This window comes from Mercenaria mercenaria, chromosome 8 (genome assembly GCF_021730395.1).
Source record: "Mercenaria mercenaria strain notata chromosome 8, MADL_Memer_1, whole genome shotgun sequence".
Taxonomy (NCBI): Eukaryota; Metazoa; Mollusca; class Bivalvia; order Venerida; family Veneridae; genus Mercenaria; species Mercenaria mercenaria.
In genome coordinates this window covers 2,257,167-2,283,968 of record NC_069368.1, presented here as the reverse complement: position 1 = coordinate 2,283,968, position 26,802 = coordinate 2,257,167, and positions in this window count along the sequence as shown.

The following is a 26,802-nucleotide window of genomic DNA, read 5'->3' as shown; positions in this document are numbered from 1 at the left end:
AAAAGAAACAAATAAACAAACAGTTACAAGTTGTTGAACGTAATCACATATCTTTTTGTAATAAAATGCAAAAAAACGTGTAATTATGAGCTGTAAACTGATTGAAGTTTGGAAATAATGTTGGCGTTTGTCTTCAATAGTGTAGATAAAATAGCAATTCCTAGAGATAAGCAGTACATAATGTAAGGAAAACTAATTCCTGTTGACATCTGAATTGATTTAGAAGCGATATTTTAAAGGTAATTGATAAAAGAAATCAAATGTTTATCACCAATGTATAAATTACAGTTCTACGCATGCAGTAACATCGCGCATTCCTTTGCTGTCGTGAAGAAAACGTAGAGAGGAGCAAATTAACATTTATTTATAATAAAATGCAAAAAAGACGATATTTATGTGCTGTAAACTGATTGAAGTTAGGAAATGATGTCAGTTTTTGTCTTTAAAAGTGTAGATATTATAGCAAATCCTAGAGATAAAAATACATAATGTAAGGAAAACTAATTAAGAGGTTAATTGCGTCATACATAATTGACATCGTAATGGTACTGCTTACTAAATAGGTTTTATTGTTTAGTTATTAAAGTTCACAAATCAATATTAAAGACATAAAATTCTATACATTTTTAGCTTACCTGAACACAAAGTTCTCATGGCGAGATATTGCGATCTTGCAGTGTCCGTCGTCCGTGCGTCCGTCCTCAACAATTGTGTTTAAAAGACATCTCTTCCAAAACCACTGAATGGATTTTGATGAAACATGGTTGTTTTTTGGATGGTCCTCTACCAAAGTTATTCAAACGGTTTCGCTTGATTCCACATAAGGGCCGCCAGAGCTAAAATAGAAACATCTTCAAACGACATCCCCTTCTAAACCGACGGTCCGATTTTAAAATAATTGCACACAAATAGTCCTTATGTCACCCTCTATCAAGATCATTCAATTTATACCGATTCATCAAAAACATGGCCGCCTGGGGGTTGGTGGTGGGGGGGGGGGGGGGTGGGCGGGGGGTCACTTTTCCCTATATGTATATAAAAATCTTCTTGTGTGAAACTGCTGGCCCGATTTTAAAATAATTTTACACAAATGATCCTTGTATGACCCTCTACCAAGATTGTTCAAATGATTTTGATTCGTCAAAAAACATGGCCACCAGAGGGTGTGGTCACTTTTCCCTTTATGTATATAGTGGAAGCTTGAAAATCTTGTGTGAAATTGCTAGCTGGATTTTAAAATAATTTTACACAAATGGTGCTTGTGTTACCCACTACCATGATAGTTCAAATTATTCCAATTCGTCAAAACACATGGCTGCCAAAGGGCGTGGTAACATTTCCGTAGATGTATATAGCAGAAACTTAGAAAATCTTTTTGTATAAAGCTGTCAGCCAGATTTTAAAATAATTTCACACAAATTGTCCTTGTGTGACCTTCTACAAACAGTATTCAAATTTTTCTGATTCGTCAAAAAAACGTGGCCGCCAGAGGGCGTGGTCACTTTTCCGTATATGTTTATAGTAAAGACTCAGAAAATCTTCTTGTATAAAACTGTATGCCAGATTTTTAATAAATAATTTCACACAAATTGTCCTTTTGTGACCATCTACAAAGAAAGAGTATTCATTTTTTCTAATTCGTCAAAAAACGTGACCGCCAGAGGGCATGGTTCACTTTTCATCAACAATTTCTTTAAACAACATCTCCAAAACCACTGACTGGATTTTGATGAAACTTTATATAAATGACCTCTGGGTAGCACTCTTTCAAAGTTGTTCAAATGGTTCCATATGTATTTTTGGTTAAAATAGGTTACAGCTTTCAGCATTTACAAATCTTTTTCTCTAGAGCTTTCATATTTGGCATGTGATATAAGGGTTTGACTCTCTTCCATACTTGTCCAAATCGTTTCAACAAGGTAACAAGAGCCATGTTAGACATGGCCAATCCCCCCGCCAAGCATATTATAATTGAAGGCTAAAGTTCCTGGCAAGTTAGTGTCTGAAAGTATTCATTTTGGGAAAAGCTTTGAAGAACCGTTTAGTTGTGGTCCACATCAGGGATTTTAAAGATGTGGAAGAAAGAATTATTCAGTGATGAGGTGGTTTACTGCTAAATTTTATTAATTTTCATGAACAGTATAGCTATGATGTTTTTCTATATGGCTACTGTAAAAAGAAGGAATGGAAAGCTAACAGGGAACAAGAGTGCCAGAATGTCACAATATATGCCAGTCACAGCAAATTTCTTTTTTCTAGCAGCTGTATTTGCAAAATTAATGGAATTTTAGTTTTGTGGTTGTTTAGTAATCATTGTAAGTCTTTTGTTTATCTAAGTCCACAAAAAACTCCTTACCAGGTAGAGTTATCTTAAAATACACCTAAAATTGGAAAGTAACATCCATGTTGTACCACAGAAAAGTGGTCTTGTTTTTTCCCTATGGTCAATTATAAAAATGTTACAACATAAGATATTTATAGTAACAACTAAGGGAAGTTAATCTTTATAAAAAAAATTGTAAGTCCACACAAAAGTCTTTACTAGGTAAAGATTGGTCAAAATACACCTCAAAATTGGATGTAGCATGCATGTTGTACTACAGAAAAGTGGTCTCGATTTTTCCCTACGACTAGTAATGAAAAAGTTAAAATAAAAGCTATTTAAAGTAACAACAAAGGGAAGTAATTCTAAAGAAGGGAACTGCGCATGACACTTCGTCTCATGCTGATGTATAATTGTGCCAAGTTACATCAAAATCCCTCCATGCATGAAAAAGAAATGCTTCAGACAAAGTCATTCTTGTATCTGACCTTTGGCCTCTAAGTGTGACCTTGACCTTAGACCTAGGGACCTGGATCTTGTGCACGACACTCTGTCTCGTGGTGGTGAACATTTGTGCCAAGTTATATCAAAATCCTTCTATGCATGAAGAAGAAGTGCTCCGGACAAGGTTTTCATTCTTGTATCCTTTGACCTCTAAGTGTGACCTTGACCTTAGAACTAGGGACCTGGTTCTTGCGCATGACACTTCACCTCGTGGTGCTGAACATTTGTGCCAAGATATATCAAAATCCCTCCATGCATGAAAAAGATATGCTCCGGATAAATTTTTTAAAGAAAATATGATAAAAGGGAATAACTCTAAAAAATAGGCAAGGTAGAGTTATTGTTCTTGCACACTGCACTTCCTCACAATGTGTTCTATCAGTGTATGAAGTTTGAAGAAAATCCCTCCAGTACTTTTGGAGTTATGCTCCGGACAAATTTTTTAAAGAAAATATGATAAAGGGGAATAACTCAAAAAAGGCAAGGTAGAGTTATTGTTCTTGCACACTGCATTTCCTCCCAATGTGTTCTATCAGTGTATGAAGTTTGAAGAAAATCCCTCTAATACTTTTGGAGTTATGCTCCGGACAAATTATTTTAAGAAAATATGATAAAAGGGAATAACTAAAAAAATAGGCAAGGTAGAGTTATTGTTCTTGCACATTGCACTTCCTCCCAATGTGTTCTATCAATGTATGAAGTTTGAAGAAAATCCCTCCAATACTTTTGGAGTTATGCTCCGGACAAATTTTTTTAAGAAAATATGATAAAGGGGAATAACTCAAAAAATAGACAAGGTAGAGTTATTGTTCTTGCCCACTGCACTTCCTCCCAATGTGTTCTATCAGTGTATGAAGTTTGAAGAAAATCCCTCCAGTACTTTTGGAGTTATGCTCCGGACAAAGATCGTTGCGGACGCACGGACGGACGGACGGACGGACGGACGCACGGACGGAGAGCATTTCTAATATCCCCTTCGCCTTTGGCGGGGGGATAAAAAATAAAAATTACACAGGTGAGCGCTTTAGGGTCAATGACCTCTTGTTGTATACATGTACTTTGCCACTCTAAAGTAGAGTTATAAGAGACTACTAAATATGTAGGAAAAGCAATGGTCACATTTACGTTCACGCACGTAGTTGATCGTAGTTCATTTTAAACGTAGTTTGTCGTAGTAATACTACGGTCAACTAGGTTGAAGTACGCTCGAACTAGGTTTAAAAGATGAAATATGGAAAGTCTAAGTACGTTGAAGTACGTGTAAGTACGAACAATTACGTTCAACTACGAGTAAATCGGGTACGATTAACTAGGGTATCACTACGTCTTACCACGAGTTACTACGTTGCACTACGTATATACTACGATCGAAGTACGAACAACTACGACAAATTACGATCAACTACGTTGAGCTACGGAAAAGCGTTGTGGTTGCACCTGCGCAATACGGGAAAGCTACAGTCATTTTGCTCTAGGAAGTTGACGAGACAGCATCATTTAAGCTTCAGTATGCCGCCTAGGAAAATACGAAAACTGAATTTAAAAGTAAAATGCATAAAAATGCGCAATTTATACCACAGATTTGCTAACTAATGCAAAGAAAATATAATTTAAATGCTATATATAAAATGGATTTTCCCGGTCTTCATGGTAAATGAACAGTTGATTGCTAGCGCGATTCATGTACATGTAATTGCCGATCCAAATCTGTTGGTCATTTCGCATGAATACCGAAAAAATTCTATTTATTTTTTTAAGTTTTTATAATTAGCGATATTATCATACTAGAATTGAAAATAATTTATATAACAGTAAAGTTTTTGTGTAATCGGCTCTCGTTTCATATCATGTTTGTACTTGTACTACGATCAAAAACGATACACACTATTGTTAAGTACGATCAAGTACGTTTAACTAAGATCAACTACGTTCAAACTACGGTCACAGTAGGGTCAAAACATCGTAGTTAATCGTAGTCAGATTTTGAACATGTCGAAAAATTATTTGCTTACTACGGACAAATCATAAGTTCGAACTACGATCATTACTACGTTTGACTACGATTATCTACGTGTAACTACGCTTAGTACGATGAACTACGATCAACTACGACCATTCCTTACTACGATTAACTACGTGTAGTGTGGCCACGCCAAAAGAGTAATCAAGTTGTATGAAAGAAAACTCTGAGTACAGTGTAATCACACTTTTGCAAACGTTGAATATAATATTCAGATACTGCTAGGTTGAATATATTTTTAATTCAGAACCGACTAAACATCTCTAAAGATTTTACATTGTATCATTCATGTTTAAAGGGGATTAACTCCGTAGACTGATGGCAAGTGAACGGCTCATTCAAAGAGTAGCCTGTGTTCTTAAGTACAATGATATGAATTGTTTTTCTCCTAAAAAGACAAACTTTTTTAAAAAAGGTGTTTAAAAATTCAGTATTATTTCTATAGTGCTTCTTTATCTTGGTTGAAACACAGTTGAGGATGTTTTTGTACATAGCTTTTGCGCGCCTACAAGTAAGCCATACCTGATGCACAAAGTAGCAATTACAAAGGTTATATGATATAATAACTGTGGCCCGTATCAAAAGGAAACAAACGAAAATCAATGTTAAAAGGCGTTATGCCCCATTACATTGATATTACTATGGAACACGAATCAGATACACATAAACACTTGCGCAGATTTGATGAAGGACAGAAATTAACACTCGAGTTAAGTAATAAAACATAACTAGAAACATGGGATATGTAATTAAACAGTACATAACATGAGGTATATATTACCTGGAAAATGATCATTCAAGAAGATATTTAGGTCATAGGTATTGTGCGTTTTATTTGATCTGGTGGGGCGGAGTTAATCTCAGACTTACGCTAATAATGATAATCTCAAGAAAAAAAAAAAAAAAAAAAAAAAAACACGAGTAAAAGACATAGAGCAATATAATTGTTTAATTCCGTAACCTTTCGGTGACAAACGACTAAAATTTAACGCTACATTGGTTACAATGTAAGGTAGATGGTCACTGAATAAGAAATGAGGTTGCCGAATAAACTACATATCCTGCACAATAATGCGGTGGACCGTCGCGAAACCCCGCCCCGCCAGGTCGATTAAAACGCACGATATAAACAAAGGAAATATTTAGGTCCAAACCGTCGCCCTTATGCACATTTTCCAGTAGTCTTGTGTTCAGACGATGTTTTGTTCACAGGAGATAACTCGTGAGACTGTTTTTTGTATAATTATGTCCCTTTTCTTATTCAGGGCCAAGAAAGATCAAGTCCAAATACATCATAGAGAAATGATAAAAAAAAAAAAAACCCAAGAAAAATAAAAAAAGATTATCTAGTCGGTAGTCAGACTAATTTTCCAGTGCATTGTGTATGCAAAACTATTTATCATTTTGTAACCAAGTTCTGTAGTGACATACCTTTAAGCTCACCAGCAGTGACTGTTTTTCAAAGAAAAACAAAAATCTATATCTGGAATAGTGGAGTAGTGGAGGACATGACTCTAGACGAGATTTTTCCTTCTTTGTCTATATAAAGCCGCCATCTTGGATTGGGAGGAGTCAATTTTTGGGATGGGACTCAATGACGTCTCGTTAATATACTTGTCCGCCATTTTAGATTTATGTAGACAAAATCCTTGAGAAGAAACTCAGGTAAGGAGTTATATAAAGTATTTTTTATAAAAAAGTTGAAATCCTTATTTCACAAAGATGACTCCCATTTGAAAGGTCAGCTATCTTTTATATTCAGCTTTGAACTTTCAAGTGAGATAGTGTACTATAGGAGGAGTATACAAGTCGTCGACTTCAGAAGGCTCAGAAGAATCAAGGTAATATGATCGGCGTTATAACTAAAAAATGTGCAGAATTGAAACAACGCAATAAACTAGAGCTTCCCATGTTAGATATTGAGCCGACATCTAACCTCTCCCTCACCTAAAACGCGTACATCAAGGACTCAGTACTACGGATCGGGAGGTGGCATGGCCCTAATTAGCGTTGCTTCAATTCATGTTCGTCACGGAAGAGCCGACTTTCCTAGTACAAGTTAGCCGTGGCACTCAAATTTTTGTACTAAGCTAGTGTTACGACATCCAAGATTCAACTCCAGCCACTTTTATGCAATATGATTTATTAGTTAAATATAGTATCAATAAGAAATGTTAAAAAATATTAACTTGTTGAATCAGTTAAAAACCACGTGTTCTCTTCTACATCTTACCGTCAAATGACAATCAGTAATCATAGTCTGAATACTTATCAGAGCATAAAATATTTTGACAGGCTTAAACCTGTACACAGTGCTATAGCGTACAAATATAATGATTTTACATAGCGCGTTTATGAGCGCATTAATATAATGATTATAATTTCTTTTAATAAACCTGATACGAAAATGAAACAAATACCTAATTTAATCGTTCATACAGCATAAACCGCGATATGCACTCTACCAGATCCTTTAACCGAATGATATTTACCTGTAGAACTCTAGTATAGTATATAACACATCACTACCATCAGCCAATCAGAATGCAGTATTTTGACAAGCGGTAACACTTTTCCAATAGGTTAAAGGTCAGTAATTCAAATCCTTCTTTGTTTCGTATAAAAAACGACAACTTCATATCGTCTTTACGTATCTTTAGAGAACATCACTTTTTCCTACACCTATTTTTCATGAAAGTTCTATCACAAATTAACGAAAAAATGAAAAGAAAATAGGGGGTTATGTAGTTCCTAGTGAAATGCCAGTCAGTTGTGGTCTGCTACCCTAAAAATGGCGCATATTTACTCTCGTCCGCGCAATAAACACCTACTTCCGGTTTCGGTTTCGATCTGCAAAACTTGCCATGTGGGGTGTATGAACATGAAAACCGTCTCATTTCATGCAGAATGTCTTCTAGTAGTGAGAAACGGTGATTAAAGCACTCGTTCTACACGAATTTGCGCAAAAAATGGGAAAATTAGGATCTATTTATTATGGACTTCTTTCGACTACACCACGGAAGCACATTTTCGACCGAATTACTGACCTTATTCCTATAAGAAATGTTTCTTTTCAAATATCACATAATTTTCATTTCTATTTTCAAGAAAGATGTAATACCAAACATATTGCCAAGTTTCATTGTGAAATTTAGAGATTTTAGAGAAATATAGACATTTAATAGAAGCCACCCCCTACCAATTTACTGGGCTAAATTTTGGCCCTATGACCCTTTTATTGTATATTTTGGTAAAAGTTTCACTCGTTTGCATTATTTTTCACTTGGATTCTGAAATATCATTCATTCCGTCATGAATAAGACCCAAAAGGATGCATTTTTTGCATTTTCTGACATTCTGGAGACAAAATACTGGCTTTTAAATCCCAGAAATCGCTGCTGAATAGGCGCATCTTCTCAAAATATGGTCAAAATTCAAAATTTTTCAAATTTCACTATTATTTTGCATTGAAAACACCCTTTTATATCATAAACAACCGATCTATGACTATTAAGACTAATTGCGATGTGTTTGGAGAAAGTCTTATTTCAGCTCTTATAGGTTAAAGGTCAGTAATTCAAATCCTTCTTTGTTTCATATAAAAAACGACAACTTCATATCGTCTTTACGTATCTTTAGAGAACATCACTTTTTCCTACACCTATTTTTCATGAAAGTTCTATCACAAATTAACGAAAAAATGAAAAGAAAATAGGGGGTTATGTAGTTCCTAGTGAAATGCCAGTCAGTTGTGGTCTGCTACCCTAAAAATGGCGCATATTTACTCTCGTCCGCGCAATAAACACCTACTTCCGGTTTCGATCTGCAAAACTTGCCATGTGGGGTGTATGAACATGAAAACCGTCTCATTTCATGCAGAATGTCTTCTAGTAGTGAGAAACGGTGATTAAAGCACTTGTTCTACACGAATTTGCGCAAAAAATGGGAAAATTAGGATCTATTTATTATGGACTTCTTTCGACTACACCACTGAAGCACATTTTCGACCGAATTACTGACCTTATTCCAATACACCTGGCAGGTTAAGACCTGTATCGCTTTACGTCTACTCCACGCTATAGTGTACACATATATTGATTTTAAACAGCGCGTTAACGCTTTATGCATAATTATAGAAATGATTATAGCTAAATGTCATTAATTTCTTTACTTTACCTGATACGAAAATGAAACAGAAATACCTAATTTAATCGTTCATACAGCATAAACCTTTATGTGCACTCTACCAGATCCTTTAACCGAATGATAATAACCTACAGAACTCGAGTATAGTATATAACACTTAACTACCTGCAGCCAATCAGGAAGCAGAATTTTGACAAGCGATAGCACGGATCGATTTATATTAACGAGACGTCACTGAGTCTCCTCCCAATCCAAGATGGCGGCTTTATATAGACAAAAAAGGAACAATCTCGTCTAGAGTCATGTCCTCCGCTACTTAGTGGTTAACATCATCAGGAGTAAAAGTATCGATTTAGCAACATCGTTTGATAGCGTTTTGTAGTGAGCCCATAACTCCGTAATTCTGCGAAGCGTGTACCGAATAGAAAAACTGTCAAAATGTCATGCTAACCGTCTCCCAAATGTTACAACAGTATCAGCTGAAGAGAGTTTAGTTCTTTTGTATTACCACTGAAACATCCACAACTTCAGACATTCCATCTTTGATCATAATGAGTGTTGGTGTAATAATAATCAAGAATAATATTAAGTATAATAGTTCTGGCTAGAACTTGAAAACAACAAAGAGAAATTAAGCTTAAAGTTACAAGGATAGTAGAGTGTACGCAGCAATAGAATGATATTTGCATTAATATTTATAAATTAAATTTCAAGAAGGTGATTAGAACGCACTGACTTTATTACAAAATTATTACAGCGATATGGGCTCCCGTTCTTGAACGACCAACATATAAATTACATTACTAAAGATAGTTTAGTATGTCAGGATACGAGTTATATGATCCAGGGAAGTGCCTACGCCTTTAGTATCTTGAACAATGAAATGGGTCCAGTCGCTAAGGTGACTATGTCTTAGGATGTAGATTGTCCTTTGTTAAAACGTATAGCTGGCGAGACCATATATTTCATATATAAAATTTGCCTCTGGCTACTTTGCCTAAATGATTCATGTACCAATAATTCGTAAATGAGTTCAGTTATGAGCTAGATAATTTCAGGGATCAGGCATAAATCACTCAATGTTTCAACTATCAACCTTCGACTCAAAATCAGCTCAAACTTCTATAGGCTGAAGATACTATACTTGACTGGTTTTATTGTCGAAGTTCCCGTCAAACTATGTCTTTTAACAACAACGTATGAGTCATATCGCATAGATGCTCAGCCCATGTCCTCTTAATTGAAGCTGTAACTCAATAAGATTGCCCTGATTCCTGGATGCTCAGCGCCTATATGCTATCACTTATTGCATTCAACTTCCATAAAGGTAAAGGTAAAGGTAAATTTTATTTACCGTCGCTCTGTGAAACAATTAACATAAGCTCTGTAGAGCTTTTAGCGACCCTATATTGAGAGCAATTAAAACCAATTATACCTTACCCCTAGCAATTTGCTGGTACCCATTTACAGCTGGGTCGACTGAGGCAATCGTGATAAACTGCCTTGCCCAAGGACACACCGCAATGGGAGTAGCCAGGATTCGAACTAGGGGCATTCACCTTCGTAGGAAAGCGTCTTAGCCCTCTCTACCAATGCGTCCACTATATAGGTACAACCCCGATACCTTGGCTGTTCTTCGCCTCGTCTATAAGCTGGAACTCTCCTGCTTTCTCAGTAGATCACCTAAACCTATGTCCCTGCCTCAGCTTTCTGATGCTCAGCCTATATTTGCTATCGTCTACAGCATTCGACTACCCTTAAGGTAAAACTCCTATGCGCTGAACCTATAGCTCGAAACCTTGTTGAAATTCTGCAACTCTTCTTTAGTCTATGAACTTCAAACGTCTTCTTTTTAATAATCTATCCGCCCTGACAGGGTAGTAGCAATAACTTCCTTATCAAGGTACTGGGGTAAATTATTAGTTGAATCCTCGAAGTGTCTTCTTCTATCGCTGGATACAGAATGATCTCTCTGTCATCCATCTACCTATTTATACTTCAGCAGGCGTAAGCTTTGATTGGTGCTATTTCCAGAACTTGTATCTGATTGGTCCAAATTTATACATAGTATTTTACAACGAGTACTTGCTCTAATAAATATCTGGTTCCCTTTAACTATTGTATATGACATAATGTGTGAGGCTGGGATCCAGCTATCAACATAATGAACTCAAGTCAGTCACAAATGACCCAACTCCTATTACTATCAGCATTTCAACAATAATTATAGCAATGATAGCATGAAAAGGGAGTCAAACACTATCTGTGCTTATGTGTTACATTATCAATATATCAAATATACAAATTATTCTTACATAGTAAAGGAAAAAACTGATACCATAGATATGCAACGCAATTCAATAAAGCCTATAAAACATCTTGATAAGATTCCATGCAGTGATTTTACGTTAACTTGATTATTATTGCATTATTATATTAGGTTGTTTTTTGTAATGACTTTGACACGGTTTCAATTTAGTCTCAAATAACACTATTTATATTATGACTCGTAAATTCCGCTTTTCTCATTGGTCGATAACTGGTCACATGCATGCCCATAAGTGATATTCACCACAAAAGTAATATTCTTGTTAGAACAACTATTTTTCAAAACAAACTCAAGCGCTATACTAAATGCAGATATGTCAAACACTAGCCAATCATATTTGGTTCATGTAAACACATAATCCAACCAGCAGCCGCGTTCCATTCCGATGAAATTGTGTACTGACTGCGTGTAAACATTTTTTTCTTATGAACAATGCGCCTGAGTTATCCACGAGTTATCCAAGTAATAGGACGTTTCGGGACAGCGTGATTACTTTTGACTGTAATGGTAATGGTGAATATGCAAGTCTATAGACCGGACAAAGGGGATATTGACCTCAGTCGATACTTGGTCAGGTCCATAAACTTGGAGGTTGACCTCAGCCGGTACTTGGTCAGGTCCATCAACTTTGATATTGACCTCAGCCGATACTTGGTCAGGTCAATACACTTGGAGATTGACCTCAGCCGATTATTGGTCAGGTCCATAAACTTGGAGATTGACCTCAACATCATACGGTAACTGGTTATATAGTATGAAGTAACTGATTATATAGTAAGTAACTGATTATACAGTATGAAGTTACTGAATATACAGTATGATGTAACTAATTATATAGTTTAAAGTATCAGGTTTAGAATGCAACTGTCGGCGCTCTAGGAACGTAGGCCTACATGTGTTACAGTATTCGTAATGGTGACACTAACTTGATGCTGATTAACTGTTTTCCTTTCTTTCTCGTAATAGCAAACAACACATTTACGTCGTTTTTATTCATATCTGTTGGTAATACAGTTGGTAATTCCTCCTCTTTCAGACTGATATAATTTTATTTATTTTGTATTTTTATTAATTAAAACATCATTGACAATTTGCAACAATTGTATTTGCCCTCAAGTTTTTTATGCGTTTTGCGTCTAAATAAAATAAATTTGTTCAAACAAATATTCAAGATTAAAATAAACACTATGGGGAAACGAAGAGTGCAACGACACCCAGAACCAGCAAAAATGGGTTGTCCACACGAAAATTAACGCCGCTTCAGATGAGAAAGACCTTGTAACTGTTTTAAAAAATACTTCAGCTTTCGACTCGGAATAAAGAGTACTTTACCTACACAGTAGTATACTATTTAGTGTTAATAAAAAGTTACAAAATAATATAATAATAAAAAAGTTGAAAACCACAGGTCGCCTAAGCGGGTGTTTGTTCATGTAAACTTACCATTCATTCGTGTTTTTTTTTTTGGGGGGGGGGGGGGGGGGGGGGGGGGTGACGTTGCATCCTGCGTTTCCCTTCCTTTATAGAACTCAATAAAACTTCAGCACAACTGAATCAGTCATTTCCGATAGTGTAGCTTTTTTATTATCAAAGATAAAAGGTACGGGTAGATATCCCGGAAGCACAGAACACCCCAGAAACAGTTGTGCATCGCAAAGTAGGCCCATAACAAAAGGAAGCTGTAACGGAGAATACTGTAGATGCGTTGCTTCGAAATCCAACAAGTTAAAACATTATGATATACAATTCGCGGTAAACAATATGAATTCCTCAATTGAAAAACGAATCATTATGTATGCAGTTTATTGCATAACACCACACGGTGCCCAAAGAAGTAATCTTTACAACTCCGGAAAGAAAATTGCTTGTAATGGTTTATTCATGACAAGACAAATGTAATAAGGGAGGTAGTTCCCTGGCAGGAAATGTCTATTTAAAAAAAGTACTCGATACTTAATAAATTACAAAGAGATCTTGATGGAGAAAGAAATTATAACTTGACTGTCTCGTAGTGATGTAACTGTCTCATACACATCAAGCGAAAGATTTAAATTCCGAGGTATCTTCTTTTAGATTTGTTTAACTTTCTCAACGGCATTCCTCAGGTCTCCTAGTAAAAGGTAAAAGGTAAAGGTCTTGTTTATTATAGTGTCACCCTTATTGTAAGGGTCTGCCAATTTGGCTTATGAGACACCATTATTGTGCGTACCAGTTACCGCCCAACTCCTACCACTATGCCAGGCGCCAGGCGGATAGAAATCGGTAACCATTCATTTAACTAGCTCGCGGCTCACAAATCAACCTTTTCGGAACGAGTCCCATGACAAATGAAATTTAAAACTTACACTGATTTCAATTTAAAGTTTTAAGTTTTGTTTGTTGTATTTTGATTCAGGTGTACTGTTTGTTTTGGTTTTAGCGCCGTTTTATAACACAATTTCAGATATGTAACGGCGGACAGTTAACATAACCAGTGTTCCTGGATTCTGTACCAGTACAAACCTGTTCTTCGCAAGTAACTTCTAACTTCCCCAAATGAATCAGCGGTGGAGGACAAATTATTTCAGACACAATGTCTTTTATCAACTCGACATGGAAAACATTACATCTCGCCCGGGTATCGAACTCACGACCCCGCGATCCGTAGATCTGCGCTGTTCCCACTGAGTTAAGTGGACTGGCTGACAGGTGTAGTTTAGGAAGTAAGTCCTCAAAACAATCCCAGCAAAACTCTGAAAATCTTATGTTGTTTGAGGGCAAAGTCTGTAAAAACAAAGAAAAATATCAAACAGGGAGTGCCACGCACCAAAAGCGCAGCCTCCTTAAAACGAACCCCCCAGCACGCAAACGCGTGCACCACACACACAGTCAAATCTTACACATCAGGACAAAACGAACAACACACACACACACACACACACACACACACACACACACTCAAAGCCAACACATAAGGACAAGACGAACAATAAGCATACACACACGCGCGCACACAAAGTCAACACACAAGGACAAAACGAACAAACAAAGGAACACAGTGGGGCACCGCCTTGGAACGGTCAGTGGCAAAAACACCACTCGGGAGCTTAAACCGGTTTATGGTGCGCACTTTACCTCACTCTTACCCCCACCATGTTCCAAAGACACGGGACAGTGTAAATAAAAGTAATCCCCTCCAGGTGAATCTCTAACACACGTAATGGAAACAAAAAGGCATGGCATGTAAAACACAAAAATGCTCGTGTATAAAAATATAAAAAGCAAACCTTTAGAAAAAACAAAGACAAATTATTTCAAGAAATCATCACCAAATAACTTTAAGGATTCAGGTAGTTCAAAAGGCAGTTTATTAATCAGCTCCATGGCTGTTTATGAACCTTAAGCAAATACAGATATTACCAAACGCCGCACCTTTTTGTAGTGTAACGTTTATCGAATCACTTGCGAATCTTTTCCTATTTTTTCTTATGTCTTACTTTGACATGTTTTGTGTTCAACCCCTTCCAAATGGACGATACACTTTACGCTTTGTGTCTACCAAGACAATTGGTGGAATTCTTGAAAATATGTGGCGTTGATAAATTGGATATTAAGTGGTATAGTGTGCTTTGCTGACATGTCATCGTTAAGGTAGTGGTGCATTTACGTGCTCAACTCTGATTTATTAACTCACTATATGAATATAAAGATGCTAGTGTTAAAATTGTAAGAAACTTCCTAGTCACCTTTAGCTTTACTTCCAAGTGTTATGGAAATAAAGTACAAGCTTACAGAGTGAAATGAATATGAAGTTCATTACGAACACAGTATGCCACTCGTAAGACGGCATGTAGAGTGTTAGCTGGAAGCTGAAAATATTTCAATGGAGAAAAGTGAGATGATACAATTTTTGTTTTTAATGAGATTTATATTTGATAATAATCTAGTGAGTGAGTGAGTTGGGTTTTACAGATTATATTATGAACGTACATATATTTTTTTTGTATTCTTGTTTTAACTGAAAAGTGGACAAGATAATTTCGCATTGAAGAAGCTGGGACTGAATTACTGAAAAATACATTGTCATTTTCACACGAGAAAATTCCAGATTTTATCTATTAGACACAGTAAAATACAATACAGTCTATTCATAGCAGAGTAACAACATTTACTTTTCATATGGTCTTGCTAGTGGGTAACTTTTGTCTGCTGTGAAGTTTATCTTTCTCTTTATATTATGTACTTTCGAAACGGCAGACATTGCCAAATCGTAAATTAAATAATTAAATGTACCGGCATACTGCTGTTAAAGTTAAGTGAGAATTTATGATTGTTTTAAATCTATTTATGTTTCTGTGTTTTGTTACATTTTCATTTTGTACATTACTTTTGCCGCTCGCAAAGTTAATTGCCAAATTGTATTGTTTCAGACATGTACGTAATCTAATACTTTGTTATTTGGGAATGATTACTCTCTGTTCCTTATAGCATATTGCTAAAATGAAGTTATTCTACACAAAAAAGACATAAGCCTAACGTATTGCTATAAGCGATAAAACTAAACTAAAACTAAAATGTTGTGCAGCACGGAAATGCGTGACGTCACTTCTGTTCACGACAGTTAATTCACGCGCATTATTTAAATATGCTACGAAAAGAAGAAGGCTCCAAAAGCTATTTCGTTTTGCTTTATCTATACTTTTGTAATTTGTAATATACGATATATAAGAAAAATGATCTACCACACGCTATTGATGCAGTTTGCGTTAACTCGACGGGGCTGCGAACAGGATATTCCAATCCGCACCCACAAGCACTGACATGTTATCATTGTCAGAATAATTTGTATATTTGATATATTGATAACGTAACACATAAACACAGATAGTGCTTGACTACCTTTTCATGTTGTCATTGCTATAATTATTGTTGAATTGCTGTAAATAATAGGATTTGGGCCATTTGTGGCTGAACTGAGTTCATTATGTGGATAGCTGGATCCCATCATCACACATTATGTCATATACAAAAGTTAAAAGGAACCAGATATTTGATAGAGCAATTACTCGTTGTAAAACGCTATGTTTGAATTTGGACCAATTAGAAACAAGTTCCATAAATAGCACGTCTGCTAGGGTATAAATAGATAGATAGATGACAGAGAACTCATTCTGTATCCAGCGACTGAAGAAGGCACATCGAGGATTCAACTAATGAATAACCCTAACCCTAACCCTAATCCTAACCCTTATCCCAGTACCTTGATAAGGAAGTTATTGCAACTACACTGTCAGGGCGGATAAATTATTAAAAATAAAAAGTTTGAAGTTCGTAGACTAAAGAAGAGTTGTAGAATTTCAACAAGGTTTCGAGCTATAGGGCCAGCGCATAGGAGTTTTACCTTAAAGGTAGTTGAATGCTATAGATGATAGCATATATAGGCTGAGCATCGGGAAGCTGAGACAGAGATCCAGAGTTTGGTAATCTACTGATATAGTAGGAGAGTTCCAGCTTATAGACGGTTCAGCGTTATTGGCAAAGTACAGCCAAGGCATCGGGGATATACCTATATGGTAGTTGAATGCTACATGTGATAGCATATAGGCGCTGAGCATCCAGGAGTCTGGGCAATCATAGAGAGTTGAAACTTCAATTAAGGGGACAGAGGCCGAGCATCTATGCGATAGGACTCGTATGTTGTTGATCCAAAGACATTGTCTGACGGGAATTTCAACAAAAAGACCAGACAAGTATAGAGTATCCAGCCTATAGGAGTTTGAGCTATTATTAACTGAAGATTGTTAGTTTGAAACATTTAGTGATTTGCCTGATCCCTGAAATTATCTAGCTCATAATTGAAATCATTTACGAATCATTGGTACACGAATCATTTAGGCAAGGTAGTCAGAGGAAAATTCTATACGAGATATTTGGTCTCAGCAGCTATACGTTTTAACAAAGGACATTCTGTTTCGTTTGTCAGCTAGTCTAAGACATAGTCACCTTAGGGATTGGACCCATTTCATTGTGCAAGATACTAAAGGCGTAGGCACTTCCCTGGGTCATATAACTCGTATCCTGACAATCATAATCTATAATCTATTGGAAGCACACAGCATCAAAACAGATATTCTTCATCTACAACCAGTAAAAGATTATTATATGGTGGACAAACCGGACACTACTTCACATTGTGCTAAATTCCGTATGTTTATGTATATACAATTCTACAGATTTTATGTGGAATATAATAAAAGCACTAATATAATAAAAGCACTAATCTATTCACATGATAAATATATTACCCTGCAGGAATTAAAAGAATTTACTCTTTTCTTATATTATTGAGCTTACAGTTTGGAAACACAGACGGTAACACAGGTTTTCAGAGATGGACGTTATAGCAGACTGAAATGAAATGGAAGTGATAATTACGTCACCAGTTTGTCTGGAGCATATATTGCATCTAACACAATATACGAATTTGAATATTACCAAGATAACTCATTGACCTGTCACACAATAACACTCCATATAGTGAACTGGCAGTTTTGAGAGCATCAGTTCATTAAATCTTCTTTGCCCCACACTTTGGATGTAGAATTTTTCATGTGAGGAAACGACCGATCTGAAGGTCGGTTGTTCTAACCAGGTCCCTGTTCGTGACTGAAAAAATGCCAGGATTAGTATATTTTGGCCTATTGTAGCAATATCATTGCTCTCCAAGTAATGTAAACACGACTTAAAGGACGATAATGTAAAATATGATATTTTATTTGCTGTTTCTGCTTTTGTAATAGAATGGTTAGTATGAAAAGAACATTTCTGTCAAACAATATGGTAAGTTAGGCGATGTTTTGATAGAAAAACCTGAGAATTTTCATCATGTACCATTGTCGTTCCACTATTCGAGGACAAATCTTTGTTTAAACTAGGATCGGACTACATAGCATGATTTTTTATATCCTATTGAAAATATAGAATTATACAAAGAAAAAGAAACTGATTACATTATATTTGTCTATTTGTTATGCGCAAATCGTTCACTGGAAGTGCAGTAGTTGCTTGGCTTTTTTTGTTTGTTTTGTAATAAGACCAGTATTACATTTGTAAGAGGGCAATATAAAAAAGCCACCCATTTAAGTGTGAATATTAACCTCTGCTGACGCCAAGGTCGAGATTCATATTTCTCGAGGTGGACAATTTTTACATCACCCTCTCAGACATGTAATATCTACGTAATTTCATGCTTACCGTTTTCAAATTCCTTGATTCTCGCATGAAGATTTATCATAGAAATGTTATACTTGTCTATAGACTGTCTGTGTTAGTCACGGCTGCCTTGCGGGTAATTTTGTATATATGTAATAATATGAAAAATGTATTATATTCAAGCAAATCATTCAAGAAACTAAAACTAACTTTATTCAATTGCGGAAAATTACACCATTGTTTCCTTTAAATGTGTTTTACATTTTCTTAGAACCTTTAAAGGACTATTAATTGTTTATTAATTGTTAACAAAATATTAATTAACGGTGTTAAGATTAAAGGGAATTTGTTGGTCTTATATATATGCACTGATTTAAGGTTCTTGCTTTTCTGAATTACAAAGTATTCAGAACATTTCTTGGCAAGATGAAATAATACAGTGAATGCGCATTGATAAGATATTACAAAATTTATCCATGGCTTTGAAATGGTAATTGTTTTTAATTGTTATTATGCGATTAAAAATCGCAACTGTTTGCATATTCTTTCTCTCTGTTATTTACAGAGGCAACTTAGTTTCTGGTTCTCAAGAGGCAAATGTTTGGACAGAGAAGTAAAACGTATAATGCAGAAGTAAATTTTCTAGCAATTAATGCATATTTCCATGAGAAATAATCTAAATTATATGACATGTGAAAGCATTATTATTATCATGGGACACTAGAAAGTTCGATTATTCTTGCCACGTCATACTGCATTATGTGAAAGCTGCTTGATATCAGAGCGTTTTAAAAAGACAGATACAGCGGATCGATTGAACTATTTGCTTTGTATTGCACAATGAGGCCCTAGATGTCTTAAAACAAATCACTTGTACTTTCGAATATACTACATTTGTTATTGAGCACAAACAGAGCAATGCTTTATTACAGAGAGGTTGTCTGTTCGAGTGATTCTTCTACCTGCGATATGATATGACCTGTTGTTCCATTAGGCGGAAAATGGGTGATGACAAAATATATTTGCAGTTTGTCATGTTTTAGTTTTGTTTTACGCCTAAGCAACAAAATTTTAGGTCATATGACGATCTTCCAGCTTTTGGTGGTAGAGCAAGGCCCCATTTGCCCTCGAGGCATTACTTTAGGCATGGGCGACACCTTGGTAGAACCTTCCTTTCGTAGGTCAGCAAGATTGCTTCCTCACATGAAAGAGTTTCACTCAAAGCGAAATTTCGAAATCACAGTAAAACATATAGTTCAACATGTTCAAAGAATATATAACAAGTGTATGAACGTTATAAAAGTAATTCCTTATAATTAAGACACCACCATCGTAGTAATTGTAAAACGCGACCAATTAAATTGTTCGTTAACAAACTCATTTCTTTCATCTAGCTTATAAATGTATTAGAAACATTGTAATGTAGTAAATAAGAAAACTATGCAACTGTATTTAGAGACGCAAAGATGCTCAATCTATAGCTGGTATGTCATGAATCCGCAAATATAAAGAAAAAATCGCGAGAGAATATAATTATATTCGGGCGGTTTTTCAAATATTTCACCATATGAGGTTAAAATTAGTAGATGATAATCATTTCTGTATTGATCCAAGTGCGTTACGAATCCGAACTTCGGGATTTCTTCAGACATACATTTTGAAACATTATTGTTATATCTAAACTATTTTTCTGTTCTGTCGCAATTATAGAATGTAATGACTGTTATTCAATATTGATAACATAATATGTGTTATAAATATGAATTGTATAATAATAATAATGTACATTCAAAATGTATTTTGTAGGAACAACAACAACAATCATAGTAAACGAAAATATATAAATTACTAATCAGACATTTAACAAATATTCGCATGTTTCTGACCTGACCTTTCGGAAATACGTATTGAAATTGTACATGTGACTTCGACCGGGATTTGGCGGAGACGCCAGGCATGTGAAATGCAGTTTGAATCTAAAAGGACAATGAGAACAAATTTTCTTGCTGTCATAATACAAAACATAACTGCTGGAAATTATGTAAAGGGAAAGTTATACAGAGTTGTAATTTTGGCTCGAAGATGTGCCAGTCGGCCATCTGACGAGATATTAGGAGTTCCTTTCACTCCTTTAATTCATATGCTGTTTGTTGGTTGAAAAATGGCGTTCATAAAGTGTTCTTTATGACGAGATTGACATTATTAACAGTAATGGTAATGGACATGTATAAATGGTAACGTCCTCCAAATTATGACTTTTTAATTAGTAGTAGCATACCCCTTTTATGAAATCCTAAATATTTTGCAAACGTGCTCTTGTTAATATGTACACATTCCGTCAGAATCTGGACTGTTTAATTGCATCTAAATATATTATAATTCTGCAAAACGCATGTAAATGTCCATTTAACTGAAAGAAATGATATGAAATTGGTCTATTTATCGTTTATATTAAGTATTAGATTTTCAATGCGTCAGAATTGTGACAATTGTTTAGAAAAAGCAACAAATTCTCTCATTATTATATTTCAGATTGTGTCTTTGGCAAACACATAATTCGTCTGCCTTTCTTATTTTGTACTATATTTGAAATAGGATGAAACTATCAAATCAAACTTAATTATTATTCATTATCATTTAAAAATAATCAATACCTTTCTATATTTCACCATCGGTTATTTGAAATGCGAATCAGGTTTCTGTAGATAACAGAATGAATGGATTTAGAAATTTTGAAAAAGTAATTAGACAATTCGTTCTGTCCAATGCTATGAATAAAGTATTCAGTATGATACCATATATTTTTAATATGAATTGTTAATTAAAATGTACAGTCGTAAAAAAATAATATTTGCAGGAACATCACAACATCATAGTTAATGAAAAATAGATTCCAAATCGGGATTTCAATTTCGTCATGTATTCTGACCATGATTTGCTGAAAACGTATTAATTTAAATACTTCCCGATTGGGAAAGACCCGGCATGTTGATTTTCTCGGCAATCGAACAATTTTTTGTTCATACATCAAAACAAAACTTGCGAATTTGTTAGGAAGTTATACAGTTGTAATTTTGCTAAGATATCCATCTGACGAAAGATTAGGTTCCATTCATCCTTTAATCAATCGTAAAAAATGCCTTAAAGTGTTCTTTGAGAGTTGACTTTTAACTGTGGACACGTAAAAGGTAACGATCCAAAAATTAAATATTTTACTTTCAGTACATCCTTTTATAAATCCAAATTCTTTGCAAAGTGATTTTTTTAATAAGTCACACTTCCGTAGAACTGAACGTAATGCTTATATCATTAAATCTGCCGCAGTAAATGTCCTTAAGAAAGAAATGCTATGAATGTCTTTTAACTATTTATTATATAATTGGCGATGGCGTCAGAATTGGTGCATTGTTGAAAGAAAAATTATATCCATGGGTCTTTGGCACAACACAAACCCAGCTTTATTTCTCCTAAATAAATAGGTAATATCACAATAACATATTATTATTCAAATATTAAAAAAATCAATATATATATCTTTCCTATCAAATGCATGGTAAAGATGAGTAAAAAAAGCATGTCGATAATTATGAAAAAATTAGCAGTTGGATATCTTTGGAAAATGAAAGAAACATGCAATATGTTTATATGGTTATTTAATAAGGTAAAAAAAATCTTTATACATATTTAATCTATCATTAAGCCCGTTGCTATCATAGAGATACTAGTGACTTCTAAAGTTACAGACTTAAATTCATATGAAATATGTACCCGTCAGTGTTTCTTCGCATCGTCCACTATTTACTATCTAAGATAACAATTATTTTTGTTTGGTGTGATTTAAATTTATTAAATAATCTAGGTACAAATATGTACTGTAATCTTTTCATTTATCAAAACAGACGAAAACAAATTAGTTAGTCATGAGGTCGACTTTTAATAATTTATAAAGTACATCAAAATAAAATCTTTACGTTTCTTTACTTTATCTTATGTTCCTTGCTGATATTTTATGGTATCTATGATATCCCCATCCCTGCTTCGCTGATACACCCCAACCCCATGTATTATAAAAGTTTACTTTGTCTTGCATTGTCAGTAACTAGCAATATGACCGTTGCAGTAACAGTAAGTTGAGGGAACCAGTGCCCTATTGACACAAATATAGTTTTTCATGTGCTTTGTACCAAAACTGAACCGCCATCCATAAAAATGACAAATCACATTATAAGTAAAAAATAAAAGGTAAGGATATATTTCCCGGAAGCACAGAGCATCCCAAATACAGCCACAGAGCCATGCATCACAAACTAGGCCTGGAACAAAATGAAACTGTAACGGAAAAAATATAACAGACGGCTTGCTTAAAAATCCAACAACAAGTATATTTCAATTATATGCAAAATACAAACTGGTAGATAAAAGGGTGGGGGTGTTGGGAAAATTGGAGAAAAGGAAGGATGAATATTCAAAAGGGAAAGCCACGCTCCAAAAACACAGTCTCCCTGAACCACAAGCCACAGCAGACACGCACGCACGCACGCCCACACACGCAACAAACAAAAACACAGTTGGCACCACTCTGGATTGGCCGGCAGCCTAAAATATAGTTGACACCTACCCTCACTCAAAGTAAAAGTAGAGGAGGCGTAAATGCAAGGGGGCGATGGTGGGTGGTGGGAAGGAAAGAAACGGTCAGTTACCTATTTAAACGAAACTGGGGGTTTAAACGCGTTAAGGAGTATGACAAACTCGCACTTATCCTATTTACAACAAGTTAGACAAGACAGTGTAAATACCTCACCGCTGAGAAATGCTCAAACATTAGTGAGAAGATACCAGATCATGTAAATAGGGTCAATCTGAGGTATAATTAGACGAAAGTACTCAACAACTTCTCGGAAGTCAGAGCACCAAGAGCCCACCTTTTTAAGGGCACGACTAAATCATTTTTTATGTTTATTATGAAGCGCTCTGAATAAGTAGGCAGTAAAATACACATCAACATACAGTAATACAGTATTTTTTTTATCTAATTTGCCAAATTTTAAGTTTGACGTTAAATCTCCTTTATTTAAAAAGATAAAAAGATAAACATTGCACATCCGCCTCGCTTTTTTCTAAAATTCGGATGGGAATTTATTATCTCTGGCCTAAAGGTAAGAAATTTAACACTTTAGTGCAAAATATCAGGCTGTAGACAGATATTTCGATAGCGTGGATTGTCTCATCATTGCCCGTGTTACTCGCAATTTTAATTTTCTATATGCCACACAAGACAAATTTTTGATGCATGGCATAAAGAAGTCGCAATTTCTATGTTCCTTAGAATGTCTTAGACGTAGAAATAAGGGAGGTGTCTATGAAGTATAATGCTAAGTAGAATAATGATTATAAAATTGGACCATGTAAAATTATGATTGGTGCACGGAGATGTAAAGATTCTATATCTTCAATACTTTATTTCTTCATGACGGGTTAAAATATCAGCCAATTACCCTTTTGCATGCCGTATAAGAAACCAAAGGCAATATCTTCGAAATTGTTCTTACACTCAAACTAGATGACCTTGGGCAACATGTCGAGCCCGCCAGGTGTCTAAAGGACTAACAGCATCGAGTTTTGACATTTGACATCTAAGTATGACTTTGACCTTTGTGGTAGTGGTCTGGGAGTTGCACACCACATTGTCTCTTTGAGGCAAACATTTATGCCAAAAAAAAATTGCATTATGCATGGCAAAGTTACAACCCGGACAAGATCTGACATAACCTTTGACCTCCAACTGTAACGTTAACCTTTGCGATAAGATCTGAGATTTGCGCAGGACACTTCGTCTCTCAAAGTTGTAACAGCAAATGCTGACAAAAATGTAAAAAGCGCCTTGAACCAAAAGGTTAACATTACTGAATATACCTTTCTTTATATGATTTAAAATATTAAAGAAAGCTAAGAAACTGCGAGCCGGCTGCCCCAACGCTAAATTTATCCTCATCTTTTCATTTACTTTTATGTTTGTATTTTTTAGAGAGCAAGCAGGGATAGTGGATTCAAAATGATGCAAACAGAAGGGTGTCCCCACCCCTTAACTTTCCTGATTTAGATGTAATAACTGTACTCTGATCACAATTTTAAATTGATATGTATATATTGATGTAAATTGCTGTATACCAGTGAAATGTTGCACAATCTAAAGCATATACCTCTTATATTGGAAAGCAAAACAATTCAATATAATCCACGCAACAATATTAACAAACATATTTCTGTTTTAGATCCAATAATAGGGAAATGTTTTGTCAATATAAAGGAAAACATTATATTAATTAAAGTATTAAAGTAACTCAGTTATGGTAAGTAGTCTGGAGGGTGAGGGGCGGTAAGGGAGAAAGAAAATATTAAACAATTAAAACGATACAAAATACAAATCAAAATGAACAAAATATTCCAATTCTCTGTTTCCACCAGCACTCGACCTATGTGACCAGTATAGTTCCACTTTCGAGCTATTTTATAGTCTGTTCCACAAGCGTACAGATTTCTGTCTACAAATAGCTAGGTTTTCCTATGAGAAACGTAGCACAATACAAACTTGTGTATTGTCAATAGGCCGAGTGGTTAAGGTCGCTGACTTCAAATCACTTGCACCTCATCGATGTGGGTTCGAGCCTCACTCGGGGCGTTGAATTCTTCATGTGAGGAAGCCATCCAGCTGGCTTACGGAAGGTCGGTGGTTCTACCCAGGTGCCCGCTCGTGATGAAATAATGCACGGAGGGGCTGGGGTCTTCCTCCACCATCAAAGCTGGAAAGTCGCCATATGACCTAAAATGTGTCGGTGCGACGTTAAACCCAACTAAAAAAAAATGTATTGTCAATATTAACAAACATACCATGTTAAACCTACAACTATATACACAACTGCTAAGCGCAGATAATTTAAGTCATCTATTGATCATATAGATTTACTGGTAGCTATATATTTATTTTTTTACTATGAAATTTTATTAAATCAGTTCGTCTTATATACATTTTTTGTAATCTAAACACAATATTGTAACACAACAGCTGATCCTAAATTAATGACGTCATCTCCATGTGAGAAATTTTTAAGCGTACCTACTGGAGGCTTCGAATAATACGTACGTTCTATTAGAACAATGAATGAATAAGATCGTCAAATAAAGCCTTCTTAAGCTGCATGTTAATGCTGTGTATTTGAACTTATGTTGCATTTGGGTAAATATGCACGTGCTGGGTATTCAAGTTTATGGTGCGATTGTGTGACTGTGCAAATGCTGTGTACCCGAGTTTATGGCGCTTGTGCCGATGTGCAAATGCTGAGTATTAGAGTAATGCTGGGCACTTGAGGTTACAGTGTACTTGTATCAATGTTTAAACTGTAGACGGACGGCGAAAGGAGCGTGCGTTCTGAAGTACAATTATATTAGATGTCCGTGTTTTTCCTCTAAACTATTTTAAGAAGTCTGTATTATTTCTATGGTGCTTCTTTGTCAGTTTTGAACCACTGTTTAGGATGTTTTTGTACTTAGTTTTTGGGTGCCTAGAGGTAAGTCATACTTGATGCACACAGTAGCAATTACAAACGTTATATACACATAATAATTTTGGTTCGTATCAAAAGAAACAACACGTTTTATCAAGGCTTAGAAAATTAATGATAAAAGGCGTTATGCCCCATCATATTGACATTACTGTGGAACATGAATCAGATACAAATAAACACTGGTAGAGATATGATGAAGGACAGTAATTAACACACGATTTAAGAGATAAAACATAACAAGAAAACATGGACTATGTAATTAAACAGTACATAATATGAGGTACATATTACTTGGAAAATGACTATTCATCAAGATGTGTTAGCTCATAGGTATAGACAAAGGAAATATTTAGGTTCGAACCGTTGTCCTTACGCACATTTTCCAGTAGTCTCGTGTTCAGACTCGTTTTGTTCACAGGAGGTAACTCGTGAGGCTGTTTATATTTTGTATAATCATGTACATTTTCTTAATCAGAGCCAAGAAAGATCAAGTCCGAATATATAATAGAGAAATGATAAAAATCACGTATTTATTTGTAATAAAATGCAAAAAGACGTGTACTTATGTGGTTATAAACTGATTGAAGTTAGGAAATAATGTCGTTTTACTTGGATTTAATAGTGTAAATATTATAGCGCTTCCTGGAGAGAAAAATACATAATATAAGAAAACCTTATAATAAGGTTAATTGCGTCTTACGTAATTGATACATTATTGGGCATCGCT